Source organism: Equus przewalskii, chromosome 8 (assembly GCF_037783145.1).
Source record: "Equus przewalskii isolate Varuska chromosome 8, EquPr2, whole genome shotgun sequence".
Classification (NCBI taxonomy): Eukaryota; Metazoa; Chordata; class Mammalia; order Perissodactyla; family Equidae; genus Equus; species Equus przewalskii.
In genome coordinates this window covers 41,367,774-41,378,105 of record NC_091838.1, presented here as the reverse complement: position 1 = coordinate 41,378,105, position 10,332 = coordinate 41,367,774, and the positions used below count along the sequence as shown (strand labels likewise).

At 41.9% G+C, this 10,332-nt stretch overlaps 1 long non-coding RNA gene across 1 annotated transcript; it reads left to right on the top strand.

Moving 5' to 3' along the window:
* Nucleotides 1-607: 607 nt before the first annotated feature.
* On the top strand, nucleotides 608-7,049 carry LOC139085079 (uncharacterized). The gene is made up of 3 exons (XR_011543106.1): nucleotides 608-741; nucleotides 3,434-3,521; nucleotides 5,121-7,049. It is a non-coding gene; the product is annotated as an uncharacterized lncRNA (long non-coding RNA).
* Nucleotides 7,050-10,332: the final 3,283 nt, after the last annotated feature.

Below are 10,332 nucleotides of genomic sequence, written 5' to 3'. Positions count from 1 at the left end.
AACAGACTATTAATAGAAATCTGGACTTTAGAACACTTCTTGTGAAGACTCAAAGGACATAAGGAATATGTTATTGGAAACTGGAGAAAAGTGGATCCTGGTCGTATAGTGGCAGGGAGGTTAGCAGAATTTTGGCTTGCATTTATGTGGTAAGCAAAGCTAGTAAGTGATATTTTAGCTGAGGAGATTTCCATGCAAAGTATTGAAGGTGTGGCCCGCTTTCTCCTTGTTGCTAGTAGTAAAATACAAGAGGAGAGAGATAATGGTTAAACAAAGACCCAAGACTTGATGTTTTGGGAACCTCTCAGGCTATCCAGATTGCAAAAGATGCTAAAATTGAGAGATTTACTTTTAGGAAAGCATACTCTAAAGAAAAAGCTGAGGGTGTACTGTATAGACTTTTGCTGATACCTCAGACAGATCAAAAGGTCAGAGTATTCAGTCACACAAAAGGCTTTTTGAAGGATGTGGTTCATGGACCCTCTCAATCAATCCAGAGAGCATGGCAGAAAGCTTAAGGTCAGTGTCCCTTAGCCATTTCAGCAAAAACAAAAACAGACTTGGGATTATCTACCAAAGATCTGTGGACAAGCCTCTTGCCTAATGCAGTGAATCCCTGTGATATACACAGGAGACTCGCAGAGCTCTTGATCATTTTGTACCAGAAGAAACACTGCCAGCTTGGACTGAAGGGGACAGAATGAAATGAAAGAATACCATTGGACCCACAAAATTCTAAAGGTGAGAAAGAGGCTGATAAAACTACTCAGCTCCAAATATGTGTTACCTTTCATGAAAAGGGAGGAGCATGTGGATGGAAAAGGAAGACGAAAGAATTTAAAAGGAAGATATTTCTGGGTTACACTCCTAGACAGATTCTGTGAAATGGGCCTCCAGTTTGTTTGTGATGAGCTACAAGTAAGCCTGCATTCTTTTTGGTAATACATTGTGATTGTGTTTGCTTCCAGATTTTGTGGAGCAGAACATCAGAGTTATATTTATAAGCACATCACATAGTTATATCTAGAATGATCCATGTTATTTTGATGATACTAAAAGCTGGTATAGAGAAATGGCATAATATTTTTCAAGGAAATGTCAAAATTAGCCTCATCCAAGCTCCGTTATTTGGAGAAAACAAGTTTTCATGCCAATGGAAGTAGAAAAAAGGGGAATACAGTGGCATAAGAGTAGAGTTGATCAAAATGTTAGTACCATAGCTTTAAAAGGTGCTGGCAGTTTTAATTTTGAAATTCCTCTTTCACCTAGCTGGCATGTGATTGACCTTATTTCCAAAGACTTGTGTGTTCATTTACCAGCAGACTGAAACCTCTTCTATGAGTGCACTTCTAGGTGCTAGGGAGAATAGAGCTTATTAAGATGTGTCCCTGCTTGTGTAGACTGAAATAAATGGCTACAAATTCCTCCCATCCCTGTGTCCTATTCCCTTAGCAATGTGACTTTACCTCTCCTGCCCTCAGTAGGTAAAGGCTATGTTCTACCATCTTGAATGTGGGCTGAACTTGTGACTCACTTTGTCCAATAGAATGTGGCAAGAGAGACATTTGTGGGAGTTCTCAGCTATGGGAGTTCCATACCTTGCAGCCTCCAGTCTTGCTTTCTTGAAATTCTGTTGCTGCTATGGGAAGAAGCCAAGGCCAGCTTCCTTGGTAATCAGAGACCCCACGGAGAGAGAAAAACCCAGTTGAGAGCCAGCACTACTCCCAGTCATACGAGTGAGGCCATTTTGGATCATCCAGTCCCTGCTGAGTTGCCAGCTGATAGCTGCCACGTAAGTAAGCCCAGATGAGAACAGGAAAAGAGCCACCCGTCTGAGACTAGCCCAAACTGATGACCCATAGTATCATGAGGTAATAAATTACAGTTGTTTTAAGCCACTAAGTTTTGGGGTGGTTTGTAATACCACAATATAGAACTGCTATTGAGGGGCTCACTGTCTAGTGAGTGTATGTCCATGGCTTTTCATTCTAAAAGATTCAGCTAGGGATTCTATACTTTGGTTTACGGTAATTCAACTCATTGGGTTTCACACATTTACATATCCTGTCTTGCCTTTTTGTCCTTTTAGTCCAGATTTTCTGGATTTCATGTGCTACTTTTGGATTTTGCTAATGAGGATTTATTCAATTTTAGATCCAGTGTCTCAAAAGAAATTGCCACTGGGTTTAAGCAAAAGCTTTTTTATACCACAAGAGGGGAGGATTTGAGTTCATTGCAAGAAGCAGGCCTATCGTTCTTCTTGGACAGGCTCCTGATTTCTGAGCCTAGGTGTTCCAGAGTTCTTTGTCTAGGCCGGAACATGCGAGTAATTCTGACCAGCGTTCCTCCTTATGGGAAGCGTGCATAAAGTTGGATCATACTTTTGTGAACCACTACCATTTAAAAGAGAATTTTACATTTCAAGGATGCAAAGGAGCCCCCAAAAAATCTTTCTTGAATGTCACATAGAAGAGATTATCATTCTATGGTTATCGATCAGATGAAACTCACCATACCCTAATGAGTTTTACCTAGTGAGTAGCCCCACCTGGGCTGGCACCAAGGGTGAGTTTGCCTCTACTCGTGGATAATAGAGCTTCCTGATGGCAGAGGATCTGCTTCTTTGGTATAGGGATGTCCTTACCAGTGACTAGAAGCTTTAGGTCATAAATGAATTAGAAGCTGGGCTTGTATCTAAGAGATGAAAATATTTAGGGTCTTTGGTGTAACATGATGTGTCTGTCCTTTTCTAAAACTCCCATTGGTTCTCAGTGAGGTATTCTTTTGTTCTTGGTGATATATTCTTTCCTCTTACTTTGTGTTTGTGTGTTATATTTCTTCTTAATTTATGGCGAGAATTGATGTATTGTAACATTTAATATTAGTTAGCTAATATTTCTCAGGGCAGGGCAAGAGAGGGAGTATACTGCTTGTCTCTACTTGTTTAAATAAGCAGTTTACAGGGGTTTAACAAGAGGACTCACAATCTTACCACCAAGATTGTATGGCCTTAGTCACCATGAAGTTATATGGTGGTCTTAATGGTTTTGCAATATGTGAGGAGTTTTTTTAAATCTATCTATTGCTTGCTCTATTTTACTTTAGGATTTTCAGAAGTAGGTATTTGAGGAGAATAAGGCTTATTAAAATACCAGTTCAAGGTACAATAATACACTGAATAGTACAGTAGTAATTTTATTAAATATATATGAAATGCTAAACTAATTATTGTTTGAAAATTTAAAATGCTTGCAGAGATTCCTAAGGATGTCATTTTATGTCCAGAGAGAATGTGGAGACAGGATGGCTCTTTTATGATCTGAATGCTAGAAGCTTATATTGCTCTTTGAGGAAAACCATCAGGCCCATAGCATTTTTTTTTCTGGGAAAAGCAGAAGCAGACAGTTCTTCACTCTTGGTTTCTGTTCTGTAGCCTTATAACCCCAATTCCCTGGCCACAGCTGATGGGCTGAAGAATTGATGGACTGACGAACTGAAAACTGGCCCAAAGAGAGCTACAGGTCAGTCGAGATTGTTTGGCCACTTCAATCCAATCCAACATACTTTCGGGGAGAAGGAATTCCATTCACTCAGAACGATGCTGGTAGGAGAGTGGCACAGAAGCCAAGAGACATGGAGATAGCAGTAAGTAGGAGGCAAGAAACAGTAGTAGCTACAGGTAAGGAGAAGCCACTGAGGTAGAGAATAAATAAGAGGAGGGGAGAAACTTGGTGAATGTAATAGAAACTATCAGTACTTGGGTCACCATAAAACAGCACCCCAGGACAGGGAGCAAGGGAAGGCTTCTGTGGAGAGATGACAAGATAGCCAAAGAATAGTAGATACTTTTTGTGGTGTTGCTCATTTCACAGCAACCCCTTTCATTTGAGAATGTCCTTTCACACTCTCGAGACTCCTCTGTGGCAGCAATGATTGTGCTATGTAGCCCTACTTTCTAGGCCTCAGTTGATTGGACCAAGGGTGGCAGTTTCATCTAAGCTGAGTCAATCAGATGTACTTTCCTGGGACTTTGGAATTGAGACTGAGAGATAGTCCATCCGCCTGTGACTGGAGTGAAGGGGCATGAAGCTATGAGGTGAGAAGAAGACAAAGCTGGGGTATGGAGAGAAAAGAAAGAAACAGATATGCAGCAAGAAGTAGACATGGAGAGGCCATGTGGGGAAAGGGAGGGAGACAGTGTGAGAGTCTTGGCTTCCATTTCCTGGCTCTTATCCCTCAAAGGAGCCCTTTAGGGCCTCAAGATATGTGTATTTATATAATACCCATCATTTTAAAAAAAAAATTAAGGTGGCTCAATATAGTGTCCAGTTTTGAAGGCCAGCAATGAAGAATCTTGATGAGAATATAGAGCTGGTGTGGTAACCTGTACGAAACTTGTGTTCTCTATGAAGCCCAGCAGGGCAGCTGTCAAGATGGTTTTTTGCCTCTTTTACAATAAGCTCCCAGCTGAGTATGTCTCATTTTTTTGCAACCTAGAAGAGACTAGCAAACAGAAATATGTGGAGAATCTGACATAATAATGGGGTGTGAAACTAATAGAGTTAGGTCTTCCAACACCAAACACCAATTTCTAGTTGAGGATACTGCTGCTATTTTCTCATCTCACTATCCTTTGCTTTATCTATGACTGTGTTCTTGGAGGGCAGAGGCTGTCTTGGTGCAGTAGGAATGGGGGAGGCCCATGCACAGTTTCTCAGGTTCAGAGGTCCCCCTTTCTCCATTTGAAGTCTCACTGTGATCCTGCCCATCTGTGCTGACAGGGCATGGCCTTCTTGGTGAACAGACACTTCAAAACCAAATGTGGGTTCAATGATTGTGACTTCACTAAGCGTTGTGTTGTTTTCATTCATGTACCCTGGAGCCTCGCACCTGGCCCAATACTAATAGGCTCTCCATCAAAACTTATTGAGGGAAAGACTGAATAAATTGTTTTTCTCACTGGTGGATGGAAGGTAGGAAAACCAGAGTATAAAACCTGAAACCAAACCACATAGTGAATTATATATTCTGAGCATACAAATGGATAGATACCTAATAGTATTCTTTAGGGTATTATTTACGATGATGGTATCCTCACTATGCAATTTTTTAACCCCTAGGTGTGAACTGCCTGGCATGGAAAACATAGAAAGAATATTGGGTCCACGTGTCCTTTGCAGGGAGCTTGCTTTTCTCTACCCCAGACTGTGCTTCAATTTGGAAAGAAAAATGGCAAGCCTGGTTGCCACCAGGTCAGGCATCACTCCTGCTGAATTCCCCAGGGGAGATGACTTCACAGTTTCTGGGAGGTGTCTACTTATTTCACTTGTCAGAGGAATGTTTATGGTTTTCATTTAAATTTTAATAGGTGAAAACATCTGTTCCCCATCCAACAGTGATGTTTTGCATTGGGTATAGATGAGAATCACTTGGCTGAGCACAAATATTTGCTGTGTATTGGATGCTCAGAAAAATAATGTAGACCAAGGACAAAGAAGTGGAGAGGAGTGAAGAACGGAGTGGGAGGAGAAAGTGGAAGCAGTGATAGAAGGTGATGTTTGGGCAAGAAACCTCTCCCTGCTCCAGCTGGTGGCACTGTGTGCAGCCTGTCCCTTCTGGGTGGTCTGGCTGGTCTTGGTGGGTCCCAGGCCTCTCCTCCTTCTCTGCAAGCACAGCCAGTGGGGCTTATGAGCTTCTTAGCTCCGTTTTATGGAGCTGTTCCCTCATAAAAATTGTGGGCGCCTCTGGCCGCTCATACGGGAAAGGGTGGATATACACCTGCATATCATGGCTCCCACACGCATTCGACCCTCAAGGCTGGCAGAAGTGGCTTCACCTTGATTGCTCCTGTACCTTGAGAGGTTTCTCCCTGCCTCTCATCACCTGAGCTCCTGCTGGAATGTTGAGTTTCTGGGGTAGGGCTAAACAGAGCAAGGGCTTGTTCCTCCACAGTTCAGAATTCACAGATGACCCCCTGATCACCTTTCTGGCTCTATCTCTCATTCCCCCCTCCTTTCCATGTTCTCCGGCCACCCCAAATTACTTGTAGTCCCCCAAATGCTCATACTTCTGAGGTTTTGCATCTGCTATTTTTTTTAACCTGGAATGCTTCCTTTTTCCCAGGCCCTCTTCATGCAGTGGTGTGTGCACATGCACAGAACATGCACGTGAACACAGGCACACACCACCCTGCCAATTTCTTTTCATACTTCAAAACTCAGACTGAAGTTTTGTCTGTGAGGTGTTCTCTGACCCGCTCAAGCACAATTCGTCATCCCGCTCCTGCTGCCTCACTGTTTTGCTCATGCACTCTGGGCCAGTGTCTGTCATGTCACTTTGCAGTGAGGGTTTTGGATATGAGGGCTCTGGCTCTGAAATCAAGTTGCTTGGCTACAAATCACAGCTCCATCACTGGGCTGTGTGATCCTGGGCCAGATACTTAATACCTTTGTGTCTCAGTTTCCTAATTTGTAAAGTGGGGATAGTATTAAAAATGACCACATAGGGTTTTTGAGAAAATTAAATGAGATGATACATGTAAATGACTTAGCAAAATATTTGGCTCAATAAAGGGCAGCCGTTAATATGAACTCCTCAGTTTTTCCTTTCAACCATCTTGTACAGGGACTGTCTCATAGGTATCTTGTATTCCTAGAGCCTGGCATGTGATAGGTCTTTCATATCTGTTTGTTGAATTGAATTGTTGAACTGATGGCTCCCAATGGCTTACTGGATTAAGTCCATATTCCCTGGAATCAGAAGTTTGGGTTCAAATCTTAACTTTAGCATTTTCTAACTGTGAGACCTAGGGCAAGTTAATTAAATTTTCTATGCCTCAGTTTCTTCATCTGTAAAATGGTAATTGTGATAGTACCTAGTACATAGAGTAGTTGCAGGATTTAAAAAGATAATCCACATTCACAGTGCCTGGAATATGGAAAAATCTCAATAGATGTTAGTTGATATTATTCCTATTAATGTTATGAGTATTATTTCATTTAAAGGCTCATCTTAGATATCACTACTATAAAGTTTTTCTCAATTACTCCAGCTGGAAGTAATCTCATTCTTTATTCAATCATCCAATATTATTATGAAATGCCAACTATAAGCTTAGCACCATGCTAGACACTTGCCACGCAGTGGTAGATAAATCAGATACGACTGCCTCATTCTTGTAAATTGGGGTGTGAAGGAGTGGTAAACCTCAACCTGTTCTCAAAGTTCTCAAACCACTGAGATACAGATTCAGGAGACAGAAAAATGGAGATCAAAATATCAACTTTTTAGCTGATTTTGCTGGATTGGAGAACATGATGTGGTCTATTAAATTCAGTTTTTCTACTACTTTCCTTACAGAATTAAACTCAGCTGTCTATCAGTTAGTTTTGGCTTTAATTAACAGAAAGCTTAAGTAATGGTGGCTTATTATCTGACAAAAAGTCTGGCAGAGGGTGACTCCAGGATTCTTCTGCAGCTCAGTGGTGTCATTAAAGACCCATGTGCTTTTTATCATCCGTGTGCTGCCTTGTGGTCTCAAGATGGCAGCTCCAGCTCCAGGTTGGAGCTGTCCTCAGACCTGTATTCCTAGCGGGAAGGAAGTGCAGGATGGCAAAGAGGGCTTTCTTTTTATTAGTGAGGAAATTCTTTCCCAGGAGCTTTCAAATAGACATCCCTTTACATTGTATTGGCTAGGACAGGTTAGCATGCTCATATTCAGCCTAATCCCTGGCAAAGGGTGAGCTTCACTTGCCTGGCTAAGACCATTTCATCCTCTGATGCCGGCGTCCTCCATCTACTACTGGAATGACCTCTATTAGAGGGAAGAGGGGGAGAAAGAGCTGCTGAGAGGTCATCCACATGGATTGCTACACTGTTCGGGCAGAGAGTAACTGCAGGCTTCTCCCCACCACAGCTGGGTACAGCCTGAAGGACAGCAGGAGGAAAGAAACCACACCTCCCTCAGTCAGACCCCAATGAACCAGAAGGTAAAGAGGCTTGATTTCACGAGCTCAGTTTCTTCCCTGATCTCACCAATTAGGAAGGTCACCACTCCTCCATTGGAAGGAACGTGTATGGAGAGGAGACCAGGGCAGAGGCGCTTCCCAGTCCTGCTCTCCCCAAGGGAAAGGAGATTAAGTTAGGATATTGTGCTGCCTGGGCCCAAGCAGGCATGCCGGGAGGAGGAGGGAAGCTTCTCCTGCAGCAAAGGAGACTAGTGCATGTCTCTTAGTCCTTGTGTGCACGTCTATCATAGCCTCTCACCACCTTCTGCCTCACAGCACGTTCAGTGTCTTCCTCTTTTTCTGGGTTCTGAGGTCCTCGAATGCATGGCCTTATACCCTTGGCTGTGTACCCTGCATAGCATCTTACATATGTCATTGCACATAGTGAGGGCCTGGCACATGATTGTTGGATCACTCAGCTCCATTGTCTTGGATGAAGGCCCATTGCATTCACGCCTATAGATGGAAGCCTGGCCTGCCAAAGGGTCACTATGTGTTGTCATAATTATCTAACACACGATACATATGGGTATCCATAGTTACCTATGTCACTATGAATAACATAGTAGTGTATGCTGTTTATTTATTCCGTTATTCAACAGACACAGTCAGTCCCTCCTGTGTGCCAGGGGTCCTCCCAAGAGCTGGGATGCAGAGATGGACATGATATACTCCCTGCCTTCAAGCAGCTCTCAGTCTCATGAAAGAGGCTGACCTCAATGTGCCACTTACGTATATGCTAATGAAATATTATCCATTTTTGTTCACTCACTTCCCTCTACCCCAGGGAGTGGGAGCTGCACCAGTGTCTGTCTGTCTTTAGGGGTTGCGGAAAATCTCATCACATGGGCCAGAGTGGTAGATGAGAGTTAGACAGGCTGAATCTGCCAATTCCAAGCTATGTATGCTTTCTTCCCATCACCTCAGTTTCCATATCTGTAAAATAGTGTACCTACTCTTCATAGAGTTGTTGTGAGGATTAAGTTAGATAATGCATGTCCGTGCCTGGCACACATGCTAGCCACTATTATCATTATTTCATCTATTAGTTTCACCACCTCCAATAAATGCACCATTCTGGGTTAAAAATAATACCTTGCTTATGTAGAGACCACAGTGTATGTTTGTTAGTCAAAGATTTTTACATTGATTCGAAGGAATCATTTAAAAACAGCAGCAACTCAGACATAACTTTTGATCAATTAAGGGCTTGATTCATTTTTTTTTTTTTAATCTGAAGATATTCATTGCAAGGGCAAGTTAAATGCACCCTACCAAAGCCAAAAGTCTCACTGCCTGTTGAGTGTTAGAGAAACTGTCCAATTGTTTACATAAAGACCCAGGAAATCAGGAAGATGTGAGATTAGGAAAACAGCAGGCAAAGGGGAGTACTTACAACCATGTATGAAAGGTGTTAACTGTGCATGCCATGAACCCAACTGTTCATTCTTTTGGGCTTTTTAGGTTAATCGTTGAAGAATTCTTGTGTCACTATAATTGGCTAAATCAAGGCCTTTGACTTAGGCTGGTTTTAATTCTTTGGATTAAATAGTCTCACTGATTTTTCCATTGCTGAAGGAAGAAACCCCAGGGAAAACACTGTATTGGTTGGGAAACCAAATATACATTGGGCCGGAGCTTTTAATGCAGCTCTTGGATCATCTTCTTATGGATTTGGTAGTTGCTGGGGAAAGGAAGACCAGACTTTATGTTCCTTGAGGATGGGAACCTGATCTTATATAACTGTGTCTCTAGGGTTTAGGATATTGCTTGGTAATAACAAGTACTCAATAAATATATTTTTAGTTCACATGGTTGAGCAACAGTTTAGTTGAACATAAAATTCCAGGTGGACAGTTATTTTTGATAAGCACTTTGATCTTATTATGTAACTGTCTACTGGCTTCTTGGTTGTTTTTGAGAAGTCTGCTGTCTATCTAATTGTCATTCCCCTCTTTCCCAGGGGTAATCTCTATTCTGAAGTTGGTGTGTATTTTTCTCATCCACGTTCTTATACTTTTACTAAATGCATTTAGCTATAAAATATTAGTGTGAGGTTTTAAAAAATATATATAAATTATTACCCTGTAGATATCCTGCAATTTGCTTTCTCAAGTCACAATTATGGTCTCAATATTTACCCATGTTGATCCAAGTAGGTCTACTTCATTTATTTTCACTGTTACATAATGTTTCATTGTGCAAATATACCACCATGCATTTATTCACTGATGGCCACTAGGTGGTTTCTGATTGTTGCTATTGCAAACAGTGCTTTGATGAGCATCCTTGTGTCTATCTCCTTGTGCAATGTAGAAGATGCACA